The 20,229-nt window shown below is 33.4% G+C and overlaps 1 long non-coding RNA gene across 1 annotated transcript; it reads right to left on the bottom strand.

Annotated features, from left to right (window-relative positions):
- Positions 1-370: 370 nt before the first annotated feature.
- LOC111924433 (uncharacterized) lies at positions 371-11,621 on the bottom strand. Its single transcript, XR_002861641.2, has 3 exons — positions 11,259-11,621; positions 10,494-10,613; positions 371-1,170 (listed from the first exon to the last, which is right to left on the bottom strand). It is a non-coding gene; the product is annotated as an uncharacterized LOC111924433 (long non-coding RNA).
- Positions 11,622-20,229: the final 8,608 nt, after the last annotated feature.

Here is a 20,229-nt window from a genome sequence, read left to right on the forward strand (position 1 = left end):
TATAACAAACAAGCCTCAAAATGAAGGGAAAAGAAAATCTGAAAAACCCCAAATAATAATGTAATAATTGGGTTATAATAATAACCCAAATCAATAATTTGAATTTTTGATTAAAAAATATCTAGTCCAGGTCTTATCTCTCAACACTAAATAAAAGGTAAATAAAATGTATTCCATTTTTCTTATTTGCAGGACCCTTTGCTATGTAATTATCTTTCTTTAAAATTTATCTTATGCAGGAGCAAGCCAATTCAAAAGCTAGAATTGGAGGCTGGATTTAGTGAAACTCTGTTTTTAGCTTAGCTCATCCTCGCCTCAGGATCCTGGACTACACTTGAACTTCTTTGATTCCCAAATATAACAAAGAAGACAAATTTGAAAATTGCTTTTATTTTTCACATGCTTTCCATGTTTTAACAGATATGATACTTGTGGCGTTTTTTAACACCATTGCTGTTCAGTACGAAGCTGTCCTCAAGAATAGTAGGGTCATTTGAGGTCATTGTTTGATAATATACACTGGATCCTTTTGTCTTTCATTGGCACCCATGAGATCCCAAAATGCCAAACAGCAGAGGATATTTTTGTGGTAGTGTCTTCTTGACTCACTCCTCAGATAATATTGCAGCTTTGTGTCTGCTTTCATGTATTTTCTGTCATGTATTTGACTTCCTGATAGGCTGTTAGCATTACTTTGCCCTTTTAGATGTGATCCTTTGACTTATTCTTGTTTCAAACAACTTTTTTATTGATAGATTAAAAAAATTAAACACAAATGCATTTAAAATCATGTGAAGTACTCCAAATTGCTATTTGCACAAATGAAACATTTCATTTTCTTAAAATGTGTATGTGAAATGGATCCATATTTTCATGCTACATGGCTTCATTTTGCCATTAGAAATCAAGTTTCAAAATCCATTTGTAAAACCAGAGATTTAAACTACCTTATGTTATTTACATCAAAGATTCAGGAAAAGACACGGAGGCGAATCCCACAGTGGATGACAGGAAACCCACTAAGTCAATCACATGTCCATTTTCTTCTAAGTTCATGCAGAAATTGGATCAAAAGAACACTTCACTATCCTTTGGGCAAAGGCTTGGCACTTAGCTGCAGCCCTGCTCAGGGTCCCTGTAGGATCTGCTTCTCTGCTGGAACCGCTGAACCTGGAAAGAATCCAGGCAGTGACACTTTGAAGGAAGCATATTTGCTCAGCCTGTGATCACATCATAAACAGAATAGGCTGTGAATGCCAGCATACCAGAATGTTGTTGGAGAGAAACATATGGGTGGAAATACTAATTCACTAATGTCAAAATTTACTGCTCTGACATTTTTAGAATAAAATAATTCTCTTTTTCATGGCTGATTATTCCATTTATATTGTGATTCTAGACATAGATACTTCCTCCATCTCCCCCTGTACAATTTAATAACTTCTTTATCAAAAATTCATTGGAAGAAACCAATAAAATAAAATAATCAGAGTGTAATCCCCTGGTTCCAGCTAATCAATAAAAAAATAAATAATTAAAATCAAAATTTAAAAATAGTTTTTAAGTTTATATTCAAAAGACATCCATAATGTTTTCCTTTTTATTGTTTTGAAATTAGATCACAACCTAAGATTTTATAGAGTGCAATTAAATACTTAAAACTGCAAAACCTTAAACTAAAAATAATATGAAAAAGGAGTAAAACATTTATTAGAATTTTAGAACTACTCAGAAGTAGCTTTTTTCACTGGAGTAGCTACTAGGTAGTCTCCAAAAATTAAATGAATCTCCAAAAATAAATTTTCTAATATTTTGGTTTTAAAAACAGAACAGATTATCTTTAACTGACAGCTCAGTTCCTCTATTTTTCTGAATGACTGAAGATTTGGCACTGCTTAATTCTTTTTTTTTTTCTTTCATTTTTTAGCCATTCTTCACAAATATGCTTAAGAAACACTCACAACCATGCAATAGTCTCTTTTCATTTCAGCACCTGGTTTAAAATTCTTACTCTTGGGACAATGTATTGACCATTAGGAAACAATTTATCCATCTCTGGAGCAGTCTACTCAACACATAAACATTTAAAATTATTAAAAACTAAATTTGAAATTTTGTCCTTAATTGTTTATCATCCCAATCTACTTGCCTTAAAATAATTGATACCTCCTAAATCTGAGAATTCACTTGATGCATTTGGATATTCAGTGCCATGATACTCAATTAAGATGAAGTGATATTTATATATATAATAGAATAATGGTCATATGCTTTCAATAATACTTGTTTTTTCTGCAGCTCTTTGGAAAACTGTCAGTAACTTGCCAACTTTGTTTTTATTTTATGGTATAATGTTTAACTAATGTGAATTGAAATTAAGTTTGATGTAGTCCAACAGCCTGTGCCCCTAGAATTTGTCTTCCAGCTCCATTGGTAAGCCACAGCTCTCCACATATCAACAATTCTGCTCTCTGGTGAAAAGCACACAAAAGCTGCCCTGCCTGCAAACAGGACCTAAAATTCTGGAACAACTTAGCTTTTATTGTAAAGCATTTTGTGAGTGATTTCTTTTCTAAAAGAAGACTTGAAAAGATTTGAGTTGGTTCTTAATGTAATTTCCTGCTATGAATTCAACTGACTTTACTAAAATAGGAAAGCAGTTTGTGGTATTATAGAGAAAACCCCAAAACTAAGACCAAATACCCATTCAGAAAAACTTCTTTGTCATCTACAGGATAAAGTTGCTGAAATTATTTTGAGTAATTTCTGAAGCAATCACCATGAAATAAATACACCCCTAGAGGGAGTGTGCTGGTGATATAACTCACCAAAGTTTATCAAACTTTATTGGACTTCAGTCAAAGCTTCACTATTTGACACTTGTGAATAAAGAATAAATAGGCTTTCTTGGGATTGAAAACAGTGAAATTTAGTGGTTATTTTACTAACCTACTTAGTTTTGACTTAACAATTTAAGGCAAAATTGTAATCATTGAACACTGAAATGAAGTTTTTTGGGATGCTCATTTTGATTTTTGTCCTTAATTTCTTGGATGAACTGCAAAAATTCTAGCTTCAAAATACCTTACAGAGAAAGATGGGAAGGCATAGATGGAAAGAAGCTATCTTAGTTTCTCCTAGTTTTAATTTAAGTAAAGAATTAAATTAAAAAACATTATTTATTCTCAAAAATTCCAAGAATCTATGCAAATCTAAATGCATAATCAGAAATAAAAGAGAGGTGGAATACATTTTTCTGAATTCCTCCCTGAAACCTCTATTCCTCAACTAGTAATTAAGCCTGCATAAACTAAAAAAATTCAAATCTTCTTTTATTATAATTTTTTTCAAATTTTTGTTTTTCCTCCCCAGATTTTGTACAATATTACAAGATATCAGCACTAAAAAGTCAGTTTGATAAATGTTATCCCCATGAATTCTGAGATGCAATCGCATTTTCGTCTAATAAAAACATTAATTTATGTTGCTAAGTTACTGTGATGCAGCTACTGTGGTTAAATGCTGATTTCTTAATGGACACCACCATCTCTGCATGTATATGTGTGTTATATAAAGGTAAAAAATCTAATTCTAAGTTTTAATTGATAGATAAACCAGCGAACATTCTAAATTATCTATTTACCATTAGTATGACCAATAATTTTTCATTCCACTTAGGATATAAAACACATATGTAAGATATTTATGACATTTAATATAATTTATAAATTCTGTAGAATGGGAAAAAATAAAGAACCCCAAAAAAAAGACAAGCCTGCAGTAGTGATAAATCTCAAGTTGTATGTAACCTTTCCCAGATGTACTTGAGCAAAAAAGACTTTCAGAAAACTAATATATATCAACCTGCAGACTGCCACTGTATAGAATGTATTTTCAGAGAAACCATCAGATTTTTCTTGTCTATTAACTCATTTTCAGTTTCAGCTTGCACCCCTGAGATTTTTTCATCTGTGCTGTAAAATAGTGAGTGCAGGAGCTTAACATGGAAATATTAACAGATATTAGCTGCAGTGTTGCTGGTGGGTGATGCTCTATTATAGGTTTAAAAACCCATCTGAGACAAGCAAAGTTGTGATATCAGCCACTCACAGTACAGTGTAACTGCATAAAATGAAACAAAAAACCTTTGAAGGCAGAATAAAAACGCACAATACTGAATACTAAATAGTCCTCATGGGATACAGAAGAAATACAGGTTTTTGCATTGATAGCAAACAGCAGGAGACTGCCAAGACTTGGGTGCCTGCAGGCCAGAAAAGCTTAGTTATAACTTTATCCAGATTAACTCCCCGAGATTTGTGTAAGTGACATCCATAAAATGTATTGGAAAAATTGTTGGAAAACAATGAAGATCATCGTTTTATGAAGTGAGGAAAAGCTGAACATTATTTTTTCAGTAACAATTTTTTTTTTTTTTTAATTTAAGGATTATCTATCCACTGTCTTGCTTGCTTTTGTTTTGTTCTTTATTTTGCTAAAATATGTGCACATGCATTGCACCCTGCTGGAGGGTTTGTGCTGCCTGGAGACTAGACTGGAACCAAATCTACCTTGACTGGGAATGGTATGAAATCTTGCTTTCAGCTGCAGTCTAGTAATAGACATTATTTGGCTCTAAAATTTGTGAAGTATGTGTAGATAATGGAAATGCTTTACAAGTTATAGAGTTCTATATTCTTCCAATATGCCTTCTTCATATTCTTTTAACTTTGAACATAATAATTCTATTGAAACCTGTGGTAAATGTTTCACAGAATTCACATATAATGACACTTCATATTATTCAGCTAGACCAAGATGTGTTTTTCAGATAATATAAATTCCAACACACATCAGAACTCTAAATAAATATTGCTTCAGTCCAAAAGAATTATTTTGATTGCTTCCAACTAAAAATTTAGATTTATCAGATAATAAAAAAGCAGATACTTGTTTGCTGAAGTGCTGCAATACAATATTCTTAATGCAGTCCATTGGTTATGCTATTAGTTTTCTTATTTGTTTGCACAGTGAAGTCAGTCAGGTGTAGTTCTAGCAAAATATAAAGTTTACAAGAAGAAAGAATAATACTCTAAAGTTTTCATAATAATTTGAGATTCTACTAATTTTTCTAATCCTAATTTTCATTTCACATTGATAATTTTGATAGAAAAATCTGCACAGAAAATTTTATTAAGTACTTGTGCATTCTTCTAGAAACTAAGCTTTTGCTCTTAAATTTTTCAGAGCTTATCATGATAGTTCAGAATTATCAATGTCTAATCTGTAAATGCAGGAGAAATACTTGAAAAAAAACCTTCTGTAGAAAAATATATATGGTCAGTATAGGAAATCAGGCAATCTCTTCTGTGGATTGGGCCTTTATAATAACAAATCTTTGAGGAATTATTTATAGTAAAGAAACAAATATGAGAAATTATCACTGAATTGCCTATGTAAAAGTTTGCATTTCTTCTAATATTCATATGTATTTAATTCTAATTTTGTTCTGAACTACAAGGCAATTGATATCAATTTTAATTTAATGATCGCTAAAATTTCTTTTTTTTAAATAAATTAAAGTTTGTGGCAGATGTAAAATTTTATGGACTAAATAACAAGCAAATAAGCCATTTTCAAGTCATTTTCAAGATAAGTAGATGCAGGAGAAAATTACCTGGCGTTTAATTCCATCATCCTAATCTGATAAATGAAGAGAAATATGGTTGAATTACTGTTTTAATGATGCCTCTGATATTATTACCTTTTATTATCCACATCCTTATTGAGACAGTTTCCAAGGCCTGTTGACAGGAGCAACATCAATTATGTTCTTCCAAACTACATAACCATGAACCATATACAATATTAATGTATAAGAAACTTTCCTGTTGGCTCACAGTTATGGACAAGATTTCCTTCATAGACATTATGATGTCATTAATCCCTTCTGAATTTAGATTAACATCGGAACAGAACAAACACCACAACAAATAAACAAAATTTCATCCAATTATTATAATTTTTCTATTAAATTATCCAAACGCCACATTACTTTTTTCATGGTGTCACCTCCTCTTTATTTAAAAGGCTACTTCATGATCTTTTCTTCAGTCTTGACTTTAAGAATTCAATTTACAATGCTGCCTACAATGTATTTTTAATAGGTAAACCATCAGGTATTTCATGGACTACCTCTTCAGTATTCCCCTGTATTGATTTTTGTGCCTTATCTCATCTCATCTCATAGATTTCTTTAGAAAGCTGTACAATGATTTTTTTTCCTGTACTGGTGAGTATCTGGCATGTTACTACTTCCCACCCATAGTATGCTAAGATACTGTGCTATAAAAACTTCAATAACAGGAAAAAAAACGAATTCACAGGTTAAGCCTATCAAACAACAGTGCTAGGCTGAATATGATCCAGAAAGTGTTAAAATGATAAAAATTTGTCTAGCCCAGGTTTTTTAAATATTTTTTTTCCTCATATCCTTCCCAGTCAGTATGCTTTAATGCTGTCTCATACTCTTGGCTGTAGGATGAATTAGACACAAATGGAAGAGTAAATGTTCACACATTCACTTTCTGTAAACAATTTTAATAGCCAAGGAAGAAATCAGTAAAGTTTTCGTTTAATTTATGAGTGATTTTTTTTTTTTAAAATAGGAGATATAAAACTAAATGTTGGAGATGAGTGAGGCTCACCAACAAATTTAATCAATATTATTTGGCCAATGTAGTAAACAGTGGAAGTCAAATTCATTCAGTTTCAGAGCTGAAAATCAACCAGAACCCACTTTTTTTGTGGTATTCAGCAGTTTGCATGGCTGATTACGTCTTAATTTTAAGCATGGGATTTATTTATATGTGTTATTAATGAATTTTCCTTATTTGATAAGAGATATACAGACTGCCTTGATCATCTGCTAAAGGGATGGACATAAGAGCAGTGATGTGGAACCTCAGAATCCTATTTCTCCTTAGCTGCAGGTCTGAAGAACCAGTGTTCTAGATTCCATGTTTTAGAATCTAATTGCCTCACTGCAGCCTTTGGGCCAGCAGGGTAAACATTTTGGTGCAATGCAAATATGAAAGTACTTATCAGTCTGTGAGATCCAGACTATGCCACAGCTTGAAGACTTTCAATTTCACAAAAACATAAGTATATCAGATATAGGAAAGTTAAAGAAGAACATTTTGCTCAATTCTGACACTGAAATATCTCTAAACTATCATATTGAATGTAATGTTAATTAAGCAACACACATTGAGGCACTGTTGGGAGATTAATGAATGCCTGGGAGTGGTGTACAGCTCAAAACTATATTGTGGTTATAAAACCTAGTCAATAATTAAGTCCCAGTAAATGCCCTAGTCTGAGACTAATATTATTTTAGGGAAATTAATTGAGAATTGAAGAAAAGTCTTAAACATGTGTGATGTCAACAAAATCTTTACAGAAGCAGTTGCAGTTCTTTCATCCACAGACTTTTTGTAAGCCTTAATATCCTTCCGTCGTTCAATAAGGCTCTGATATCTTGTGTAATCATCCTTAGTAATATATATATATATATATATATATATATATATATATATATATATGTTATAGAAATACACAAACAGGTAACATATGGTACCTCTCCCAGACACCAAGCCTCTCAGGTTTAAAAAGCAGTATTTCCCTCCAGGTTAAATACCTTAACACTCATTCTGCAAACTGCTGAAAACCTGCCTCCATTGTACACTATTTTACTCAACTGCTAAGAGCTAAGGGATAAGGTTCTACAAGACAACCTCCTGTTTTTGTTTTACACTTCCAGACTCAATTTTTATCAACTTGTGCATGACCATTTTTTGGAGTTTGTTCAGACAAATGACAGAGCATCAAGCTTTGTAGCTCTAATTCACACAAGGTAACAACAGATTTCCACAAAGCCTAATTAGGAATCTGTAAACAATAATCCTATTTAAAGAAGAAAGCATTAGCCCACAGGAACCAAAACATGAAAAAAACCTCCCTCAATTGTTTGCATTGTGCTTCAATAAATTAACATGAAGGCAGCTTTTTTGTGAGTACTGAAAAGTAAAATTAAAAAATAATATATATATATACACATACTGTGTTAAGAGATTTTCTCTGGACGTTGTTTTCCATGAAATTTATGGTCATGAACAGGCTTGAAAAATGGTAATTTAGAGCAAAGAGAGGAGGCATGAGGACAACCAATACAAATTAAAATCTAAGGAAAAGACTCAGAAATTACTTTACCAGAGGAGTTTTCAAAAGTCTTGATCAGAGAGATTGAAAGAAATGTAAGGAAAGAAATTCTGTGGCATGTTAAGTTCTAATGAATATTCTTTTTTTTCATACACAGTAAATCTGTCTCCAGCTCAGGCACCTGTATAATCAAGACACTGTTAAGTTTCTTTGAACTCTTCTAATTCAGGTTTCATGCATCACATTTGTTTAAAATGTTTAATAACTTATTCACTAATTGCTTGTTTAAACCTATTCTGGCTGCCAAGCATTCTGTTAGAACTGATAAAATATAGATCACTCTGAATATTTATGTGTGATTTTTGTGCAAGTGACATTTATGATTAACACAAACTTAATTTGGTAGTGGAATCAAATAAAAAATGTCTCTGTGTATTCTACTGGAATGATTAGCAGAGGCCATTAATCAAGAAGTCCCTTTTGTTCTTAATTTCATGCCACATGAATGAGTAAAGATACAAAGGAACTGAGTATTTCATCAAGCTCTGGCTTTCTTTATGTGAAATATTCAATTCTCTCACAAGAAACTTCCATATCTTTAATGTTTTTAATCACTGCTCTTTTGTGTGTGGCCCTCTTTGTGAAGTGAGACCTGCATATCACTCAGGCAAAAATATTTCTGGAGCATAGCATAGTCATGAATTTGATTCCAAATGGCTTTTCATATCAGTGATACAGTTATATCCGAAAACTGAGCAAGGCCAAAGCTGGCTCAAAAAACTTCTTTTATTAAGTCTGCAAAGGTCACAAATTAAATGAAGAAGGAATTTTATTTGGGAGTTGTCAGGAAGCTTCCTTATTCCTCCTTAATTTGTTCCCTACTTACTCCATGTTGGGTGTCAAAATATTGATATACTACAGCTAAGGATGATCCAATGACATACAAAGATAAAATCACAGTCTGAATATTCTCCTAATAAGCAATATCTCAAGAATTTAAAAAAGAAAAAAATATAACTTCTTTTTACAGTGTATAAAAATGCATTATATCTGAGATGAGTGAAATTTAAAAAGGCTTTTAATTGCAGGCCACTATCACTAACAAAAAGAGATAGATGCTGAATGGATGGCTAAAGACATTTTTCTCATTGCTGATTTGAGTGAGTGTGAATAACAAAAATTATGTGTGATTTGGGTTATATCAATGTAGCAAAATATACCATGACTAACAGGTACACAACAGGTTTAATATGCCCAACAAAGAGTTATAGAAGTGAAGAGAAACCACTTTTTCTTCAGGATGGCAGTAGCCCACTCCAAAAGTCATACATTGTTGTCATGTCTTAAATGAGGCTCATCAGAGCACATAAAAAAACCCAGGAATATTTTTTTAACTTTATGTATAACTCCCAGGTTCTATTCTCCCAGGTATTTATAATTCTGTGTGGAAACTGCTGATTTAAGTGTTTGGCTCACATGATTTCAGAACTTACAAAAGCAAATGGCTCAGATTTATTTAAGCTGTTCCAAAATGAACTGCAAAGCTAGAAATCTGTACATTTACTAGCTTGCAAATAAACAGTTGTCAAAAACTGTGTGGATTTTATGTTTGCAAATTTATACAGTCCCAATTAGAAAATAACAAAACATCTGCAGTTGTCAGAAAGAGCGAATACAAGGCAAACAAACAAATTCAAATTCACATTTGAAGAGTGCCTTGAAAGTTTTTATGGATACATAAATATACCACTACGAATAATTACATTGTTAAAACAATATCTACCACTTAAGACTGTAATTCTTATTTTTCATGTCCCTCAGAGTGAAAGGGGTATGTCTTTGCCTTAAAAAATACAAAAAATTACAAAAAATACTGAAGACTACACAGAAAATCAGTCATAGATTTTTTTTATTGCCAATGGTGCTTGATTGATTTACCATACAATATGGTAAAATTCAGTAAACTAAGTAGTGTAAAACTGTCTGCAGACTATTTTACAGAGCTGAGAGTTAACCTGAGGCACATGTAACCCAGATAACTTGAGTAACCCACTGCCACCATGAACAAAGCAGTGGTGGACAAGGCAAAAGACAATTTTCCTCTTTGGCTACTTTAAACAAAAATGCATATTCTTTCCCTGATATCATAGAATCAAAATCAACTCCTAAAATATGTCTTGAATTCTTTAAACTGGAAATTGTACACATTAAATTACATTCAGGTAAGTAGTTATGGTCTGGTTGAGAATGCAGAAACATATAAAATTTTTTACCTTTAATGTCTCTTGATCTGATTTTATAGACGTGGTTCATGTAGCAGTTTCAGAAATGGTCTGATTTGAGATCCTACAGTTTCTGCAGAGTCCATAAAGAAATCAGTGCATGTTTTGTACCTTAGAAATACAAAAAGACAGTGTTAATATTTGCTAATCAGTTGACTCTTAATGAACTTATCTATTTCTTGCCATATATCTTCTAGGAGGCCTTTTTGTTTTAAGAATTTTTTTTTCTTGGTTTTTTTTTGTCTGTTTATATGTCTAGCATTTTTTTGAAGGACTAATGAAAAATTTGACTGTTAATTATTGTTCTTCACATGTGAGGTAACATAGGCTTTTAGTAAAATCTCATAACTCCTAAGACTGATGTCTATTTTTTTTTGCCAATATCTTAATCTCCCTAGTAGCTTTGAGAAGGGAAAAAAGGAATCATAAAACATATTCTTCTTCACAGCAGTAGTGTGTGATTCTCAGCTGTGGCTTCTCTGCTTGTTTCCCAAGGCAATAGGCACCCAAAGTATTTTCCACTAAAAGAAGTGTACTGCCCATTACTTAAATTACAGTGCTTTTACCCAGTTTGAACATGAGAACCTTGTACAAGATTTTCTGTAGAGAAAAATAGAGTTTTGGTACAGATGTCAATGCTTCCCTGACTTCAGTTTTACCCATCTGAAAAAGCAAATGTCAAAAGACCAGGATAAGAAAATTGCAGAGATTCTTAACCAAGGTCATTTTCTTAGTGGGTGTAAAATAGTAAGTCACCTTGAATAGGAGTGTATTGAGCATTAGAGCCACATAAACTTAACTTCCAGGAACTCTACTAAGTTTGGTGTTCTCGTTGAAAATTCTTTATGTGATACAAGCTTCTTGACTTGACATCATCCCTGATAATTACAAGCAACACCAAAAAAAAAAAAAAAAAATACAAAAACCTGACATTCTGCTGAGACTGAAAGCAAATACCCGTGACTGAACTTAAATAAATCACCATAAATATATGCCAGTTCTGCCTGTAAAAAGTCACTGAACGTCTCTAGTCAGTCCTCTGTGATGTATTTTTACAGATTAGCTTGCTCCAGGTGAAAGTAATCTCCAATTATGAGCATGAAGCCTTTTGCTGTGGTTGTTGAAAGACTAAAATGCAGCTTTAAATCAGAAACACATGCAGGTAAGAATTCCACACTCAGGTTCCATGAGGAAAAAAAGTGTAGATGAGCTGAGGAATGAAGTACAACCCCAAGTCTGGGAGTGAGCTGCAAACCCAGACGTCCATATGGGGCCTCTATTAAAGGTTCTCATTTGCTTTTTTTTGTAAGCTTTACAGAGATAGAGTGAAGATACGCTTTTCTCTGCCTCTCCTCAGCAAGCTCAGCTCTGTAATGATGCTACTCACTACAGTTTTACAGTAAAGGAGCTTTGACATTTTGCTTTGATGCAGTAAATATATAACAACCACAAGTGAGTAAAATCAGTTATCTTGCTTTCTTAGTAACAGCCCCAGATGACTGCCTGAGCACTTACACTGTTGAACCACTTACTGGCTTCAGTTTGCTAAGCTTTATGTTTCCCATACAGAATCTGTCCTTTTTATTATGTGCATGTGTACCCATATAACCCATATATTGGGTTATATGTGCATACAACCCAATAAGACCTTATGCTAGAATAAAGCCCCCAGATAGTACTGTACTACTAAAAAAGGTTGGTATTTAAAAAAAAAATAAGAGCTGTTAATAACAAAAATCTCTCTTAAAGAGATAGCACTGGATGCTCCAGAATGCACATACTGTTGAGTTCCTTCTTGCTACACTAGTCTTTTGGGCTTTCAAATGCGATATTCCCCACACAGTAACAGTCCAGTCTCAGTTCCTTGAAGAATTTTAAGCTGACATGCAGTAACAGTATGAGGATTTCCTTCCCTAGGTCCCCTTTTTTCTTCATTAATACAAACACTTCCCTTGCTGATAGTGTCACTTTGTAAGCGTTCATTACCTATTGATCGGGCAGTGTAGAGTGCACGGATGGATTGGCAAACCCTCACAGAGGACTCTTCATTTCAATGAGCTCCTGACATACCATGCCACGGGATTTCTTAACAGAATATTGACAAGCTCTGGCAGATTCTCCATTTTATGGACTAAATATTGTACTTTGTGTTTGTTTTGTCTGATTTTCTGTGATTTTATTGTCACTCATTGTTCTTGAGTTTATTTATCATGTGAGTATTCATGACGTATCAATATAAATCAGATCAAAACCAGATTAAAATCAAATTAAAATTAGACAACAGGATGTCAGAAATAGAGTTTTTGTAGACATCTTTATTTATGGATTATGTATGTGCCTAGATATGTATATATTTGTGATATGTATGCATGTACATGTGAATTTAGAGATCTGTGATTGGCATGCACTACCAGTGGGTCAGGCCCGAGATTTCTGTGATTGTGTTCTCATGTGCTTGGAGAGAGAAAGGTGCTACCTCTCATCCTGTCATTCTCTAAATAAGATATCTTACTCTTGAGCTTGTAATTGAGTCATGGATCATATCTTGGTGTTATGGAAATGGTGAAGAAAGCACCTCATGGTGATGTGGAGAGATGTTTACAGAGTCCTCTGGGGAGGGCTACAGAGGCTGACATCCTCACAGTGCAAAAGAGAAAGGGAGCAAGGAAGAGCTACAAAAAAACATATCTGTCTATATTGTGTGTGTCAGTATGTCTGGACTAGGAAGACAACATAAACTTAAGCCACTAAAGACATATTTGGGGGCTGTCTCAGTAAAGGTGAAAAAATGTGAAGCAAACAAAGGATAAGAAAAAAAAAGAGGAAGGGAGAAAAAAATGTAACATGGCCAAGGAGGCTGCATGTATAACTTTGCTTAAAGATTGTGCTGTACTATCAAGAAGATAATTCTCATACTTATAAAAACAAGATGGTTTAATAAATACATACAATCAAAATAAGAGGTAATTGCCTCTGGCACTCTAAAAATAATAAAACTGGTGGTGTTATTTTGAAAAAAATACATGTAAGAATGGCTGAAAATACATTTAAAGTTGTCCTGAAGGAGAAAATATAATAAGGTGGAAATCTTTTGACACTGAATAGGTTTTTGCCTTACCTAATGTGTAAACTATTACACAAGGTATGTTTGTAAGACAAATAATTTTTCTTTTGGCAGTAATTTGTCTCTTAACAATATCAATATTTTATTACCCATAAGCCATTACATTATTAAATTCAGTGGCCTGCAGTAAGTAGTACAGTTGGCTGGGTACCCAGCAGTAAGTTTTTATTACTACTCAAATATTCCAGTGATTTCAAGTTATATATTTAAAAAGAACAATTATTTTTATAAGTGTATAAAAATGAGCTAAAAAAACCAAAGCAAAATCTAAAATTGTCAGTCTTTAAAAAGCATTAAAAAAGATTGCAATAATTTTTAGAGGTATTTATTATATAATGCGTATAAAATGAAATGTCTGTATGTCCATTTAATGTAAATGATAGTTATTTTCATTTAATCCATAAAAACAATGTCATATAAACTATTACAGATGTAATGTTGAGGCTTCTTAATGTGCATGTCATTCTCTCTGTATGAACCTGTTTGAATACCTGCTGTCAGCAGTGGCAAACTTGTCATTCACTGTAATATCAAACACTATGAAGACAGTCTCTCTAACATTGCTCAAGTGTTTCCATACCTATATACATTCTAAAGGATAAGAGACCCTTCATTAAAAATCATATAATTTATGTTTACAGTTTCAGTATCAGTTGCTGCCAGAGATACAAAAACATCTATAATCTGGAGCTTATTTAATGAAATTTGTTTGAATCCCTCTGTTGAGATGAGGTCCCCACATCTCTTCTATAACAATATATCTGGAGTTCCAGCATTTCTCCTTGCTTGAGATTTTGAAAAATCATATAAATGTGAAAACTTCCAGGGGCCAAAAGTATTTATTTTCAGGATTGCTGCTTTGAGTTTTTGTGTGGGGAGAATGGTTCTGGGTTCTTAGGCTTAGAAGGCCTTTTAACTTGATTCAGGATGGATATTTTTACTTAGAAAATTTGGAGATTGAAGACTATATTGACAGTCTTCAGCTGACTGTATTGAGGTCATCCTTCATGAATTGCCCAGGTTTCCACATCATCTGCACATTAGCTGTCGAGTCTGAACTGATGCGAGTCATCTGTCTCTCCAGGTCAGAAAACCCAGGCAAAGGACTCAGTGGTTCACACTGATTTCTGCCCCAAAGGACTGCAGGGATTCAGTCACCTGGAGTCACTCAGTCTGAGAGGTTCAGCTTGACCATAGGTGCAGTTCTCAGGCTGTAATCATATTTATCCACTTAGGATCAGTGAGGCTTAGAGCAAATAATGTGAGTAATTTTGTCTAGCATCTCCTCCCTTTTTTTTCTGTAAGGAAAAATGTTATTTATTATTGCTAATCCTTGCAGGCTATGGAGAGTTGGGAGTTAGGAATCTAAAATGTAATTTGTATTCACATTGAAGTTTACTGTCTGGAGACTGTGTACTAAATGTGTGAGCTCAAACAGCTGTAGCTGCACCAACATCTCATGGAAAGCTTATGGAGTGCAAGGAATATGAACATTTTCCAGACATTAAAAAAAGTATTTATTTCTTATATATACATAATGTGTTGTGTTCTGTATTTATATCACAGTCTTGACAAGTTTGCTTCTGCTCACTTAAGGAATTGCACTGATTATGCAGATATTGTTCATAAATTTTTGCCTTTTTATATTTAATGACATCTTTTTGATCCAAACTATATAAAAAAATGAATATGATCAGAATGAAGAATATGTTACTGTTAAAATGCGAATATTTTATTAGAAATTCTGCATATTTGCCATCATTTGGTTTCTTTCTGGCAGAATACTTTTCTGATCAGCCCCAGAAAATGAAATTGGAAACATTTCATTAATTTTATAAAAAAGGAAAGGTTTGAGTGGTATCATAGTTCCTTTGTATTTTCCCCCTCTTCATTTGTGCAGCTATAATTACAGATTCTTTGTGGAATGTTCATGTCAATCATTATTAATCTCTAATTTCTAATCACAGGCATAAGTAGGTTTAAACTTCATTGAAAACCTTTTGAGAGTTCTGTGGGTTTTGAGAGAGAAATGACGTGTTGCTGATCTTCATAATGTTTTCTGGAGATCCTTGTCAGTAATTTTTCCAAAGGGAAAAAAGTTATCAGAAAGAGGAACAAGGACAAGAAAAAATGAAAAGGCCCAAGGTTCTTTCTAGGCAAGAAGTTATGTTCCAGGATTTTTAACACTTCACAATTATGGCTAGATTTATTGATGGGTGTGACAGTTCCTGGTTGCTCTGCTTCAGTGAAAAGGAAGATAAATAAGGCAACAACACCTGGGAGACAAGTAGACAAGATTAGATGAGAATTAAGAAAATCATCTGAGATTCAGAAACCTATGAAAAAATCTGGCAGAGCTGATTGTGGAAGTTTGAGCAACAAGAAACAAATTGCTTGGAAATTAAATTAAAGAACGGTATTTTTAGGTTGTTGCTTTATATGAAATCAATCAGTGGCAGTGAGGCTAGCAAAAAGGAACCAACTAGAATTTAACTTGAAAAAAATGAGTGCCAATCATATGTTCCTTAATACAGTATGCTTTTCAATATTTTTGGGTTGTAGCCATTTCTGGCAGTTGTTCAGTAGCTATTCCTTATATGTACAAAAATATACTGTAGTCATAACTTAAGTTTTCCAATACTGCAATTTTTCTATCACCTTTTGTGTTCACTGTGGCAGTCTTACTTACCTGTATGTCAAATCTGACTTGTAGAACTGGAGTATAGAAGGGTGAAGTAAGTCAACTTTACCCATTCAGTGTGCTCATGATAAAAAAAACAACTTGATTCTTCTTATTAAAATATGGGGACTGATTCCTAGTAATTTACAGTTCTGAACATTTCTGTATCTTTTATATGTGTTCTATAACATATTTCACAAATGACCTTTAAAACAAACAGCACAAAAAGGTATGAACCAAGAGGCTGTTTGGTAGTGGGGCCTGGAGAAGGCTAAAATTAGAGGGATGCCCTGGAACAATTAGAGTGAACAGTGCACTGTTCCTTACTATTTACACACCTAAAAGGTCCCTTGTATTCCTATCAGTGCTCACTAGTAGTTAAAAATAAAATAGGGAAAGATTAGAGGAGAAAAATAAAACCATAAACTCATAGGCATTCAAACATCCTCAACACAGTGAAACTATTGTTCCCCCCAATTAAAAAAAAAAAAAAGTGGTAGAACTGCAAAAGGTGAAAGGAAAGTCAACAAAGGTAATTAATGATGAGATTGATTTAATCTCTCTCTATGAGTGGAGAGGTTAACTGACCTATCATCTTTAGTCTGAACAACAGACAGCTGAGGGGAATATGAAAGAGGTTGTAACATAGGGAGGAACGAGGAAAAGATTAAGAGGAACAATTTAAGAAATAAAGGGCATCAGATGGATTTAGTAGATTTAATGTACACCTAATCAGGTAGTTAAGCTATGGAACTCATTGAGTTGAAGCTGAAGAGATAAATTGTGCACACTGTTTTTCCACTTTGTTCTCATATTTCTTTGTAGTTGGCCACAGTCAGGTATGGGATAATAGATTAGCCTTTGTTCTGAATGCTTTTGTTCTGAATGCATGCTGTTATATCTATGCTCTTATAAAATAATTTTATAATTATAAAAATATAAAAATATTATAAAATCTTTTTTTAAAAAATAATTTAAAAATGGGTAAACATGTTTCAGACAAAAGACTAAAAAGAGAATATTACTCTCTCCTACTGAAAAAAACAAAAAACAGAATAGAGAAATACAGAAAAGTTAACCTGTTGATGCATAAGTGGAAGAATTCAGAAAAAAGCATTTAACAGGCTGTCCAAAAATTTTCCCAAACCACCCACCTAAGAGGAAAGCAGAGGCAAGAAAAGCAATGGAAGAGTAAGTTACCAAAATGTGACTAAAAAGCACACCAAGCAAATCTGCGGGGCTTGGCAAAATAGCATGCAATTACTACTTTAACTAGCAATTAGATGGAATAGATAGAGCTTTCATAAATTTTGCCCAAAACCTTCAAATGTAAATCCTGTTACAGTATTCATCCAATAGGCAATACTGTTGATTTAAATGGAACACAGTTTAAGATGTATTATCTTATTTCTTAGCGTAGTGAAGAATGAGCATAAAAATAATCCTTTCTTGAGATGAAGAAATGCAAAGTATTGTCATGCTGCACCTTGAAATCTTCTAGAATCTAGTGATGACAATTTGTACTGGAATTCCCACTATTATATTGCAATTGGGAATAACCAAAATGACTTGACAGAGTATAAATATAACTTTATGACACTTTCATATCCTTTTATGTCTTGATATGGGAAGTTAACACATGAACCATTTGGGGGACAGTTAAACATGGTCTTCAAAATACTTCTACTTTTTTAAAGATCTTTCTAAGTTCAGACTATGTTAGGCTTAAATGGGGAGAAGTTTTCTTTTCACGGCTCCAAATTGCTTTTCACTTAGCACTTGGCCCAAATGCTCACTTTCTATCAGATTTAGGATGATATCTCCAATAGTCTTCTGTCACCACCCTTATATTTTATATTTCATTCTTCATGTTACTTGTATTGCCTGTCTTGTTATACACATGACTTCAGCTGCAGTACTGTTTCAGAGCTACCATTTCCAGATTTTTTTCCTCCTGTTAGCATCCCCTGCTTCAGAGAAATTCCGAGCTGGTAAAAAGACATACCTGTCCCAGTTTTTCTTTCCACAGATCAATGTCAGCAGAAAGTTCACATTTCAACTTTCTAGCACTTCCCCCATCTACCTGCAACAAAATGTAAAAGTAAAATGTTGTTTCCAAACATCTGGGGGAAAAAAAAATATGTAGATTCTTGATTTACAGTATGTTTGCACTTCCCAATCTGCTTTTCATAGAACCAACTCAGAATACCAAGTGCTATTATTCTTGGAACTGAATTTATCTTATAAAGTTGTAACTGGATTAATTCCATGAGAAATAAAACAAAAGCTCTTCTGTTGCTCTGACAAAGGATGATTAATCCTGAAAAAAATACCTATGAGAAAAAGAAATCAGCTAATAAATATTATCCAGAGGAATAAATTAAAGAGTTGATATTTACTTTAAGATCTGAAAAATACAACTATCTGCAAAAAGGCAGATAGTAATATCCACCTGAAAGCAGGGTAAATATTCCCTTTTTCCCCTTACCTATGTATGTACATCATTCCCTCTGAGAAAAGAATTACATTTTCACATGTAATCATAGAATGTCTATCATGAGAAATCTCTGTTCTTAATCTGGGCCACTGGTCACGAAGTTAAGATTAAAATAATAATCAATAAACTAATCTGTTTAAATCCTTTGGAAAAATGTGTACAGTACAGCCAAAGAAAGAATAATACTAAAACTAAGAATTATAATAACTTATGTTATTCCAAATGTTACAATAATTTTTACTTTAGTTCAGACAAATACTAGATATGTTTATAAAGAAACAGGATTGAATTTATGAATCTTGAAATACTAATAAGTAAAAAAATGAGTTAGTTCCAGTTACTAGAGATAACATAGTCAGTTTATGCCAGGTCTGTTGTTAGTGATTAGACTTAATACCAGACAGCATCCTTGATCCTGGTCAAAACACACCATAAAATGAAAAGTCCTTACAATCAACCATGAGAGAGTTGTGCTAACCTTGTCTTAGAAGTCACTTCTTGCATGTCTTAAGTGGATCACACTGCCCCATGTCTTTACTTTATAAGGATCAGATCTTTCCATTCACTTTAGTGAGGAGGATAGGACGACAGAAATACAGAAATGGTTTGTAAAATTCTTTCATAGATACTGTCAAAACTTGACATGAGGAGCTTTTAGACTGAAAACAGCAAACAAATGAGTTACTAATCTCAAATGCCTGTGTGTATAAGCTGACAGCTTCTGTCTGCCCCTTGCCTTTGCATCCAAAATGCTTGCCTGATGTGGATGGCAAGAACCTCTCCAATCGTGCTCTTTGGCTGTTCCTTCTGAAGCTGTCAGCCCCATCGCATTTCAGTGACTTTTCTCTGTTTTCTTTACACTGTGCAAGTGTCAGCTTGCTGTGGGGACTCAGAGCAAAGGCAGCTGTGCAGCAGAACATGCCAGCTGCATCAAGAATGAGAGAGAGAAGGTCAGCAAAGAAACTCTGGAGGATCTTACAGTCCAGATCACATCACAGGGATTGAGAGACCAGACCAAATGTTGTGAAGACCAGCCAGCTCCATGGTGGCTCTGAGTATGTTCTTTTGGGCTACCTCCAAATTTTTCAAACAGAGCTTACAAGTTTTCTTTCCTTCAAATAACTTTATTACTAAAGTACCTAAATCTGAGCTGTCTTAGATCATTCACGACACACATTAATTTTTCAGGGGAAAAGACATGAGCAAAATAAGTTTTATTGGGACTTAATCTCACTGTCTTGATTGACCATACCTACTAAGGTTTTTCAACATGAAACAGACTCCTAATTTGAAAAATAAATCTTTCAACAGCTATTTTATCAAGGGGTACTCAATATGATGCATAAAAAAAATTAATTAGACTTACTAATATGTATTTTATTCCAAATAAAATTCCTAGTCTCCATATCTATAGTTCTGAACTGCA

Source organism: Cyanistes caeruleus, chromosome 1 (assembly GCF_971803275.1).
Source record: "Cyanistes caeruleus chromosome 1, bCyaCae1.hap1.1, whole genome shotgun sequence".
NCBI lineage: Eukaryota > Metazoa > Chordata > Aves > Passeriformes > Paridae > Cyanistes > Cyanistes caeruleus.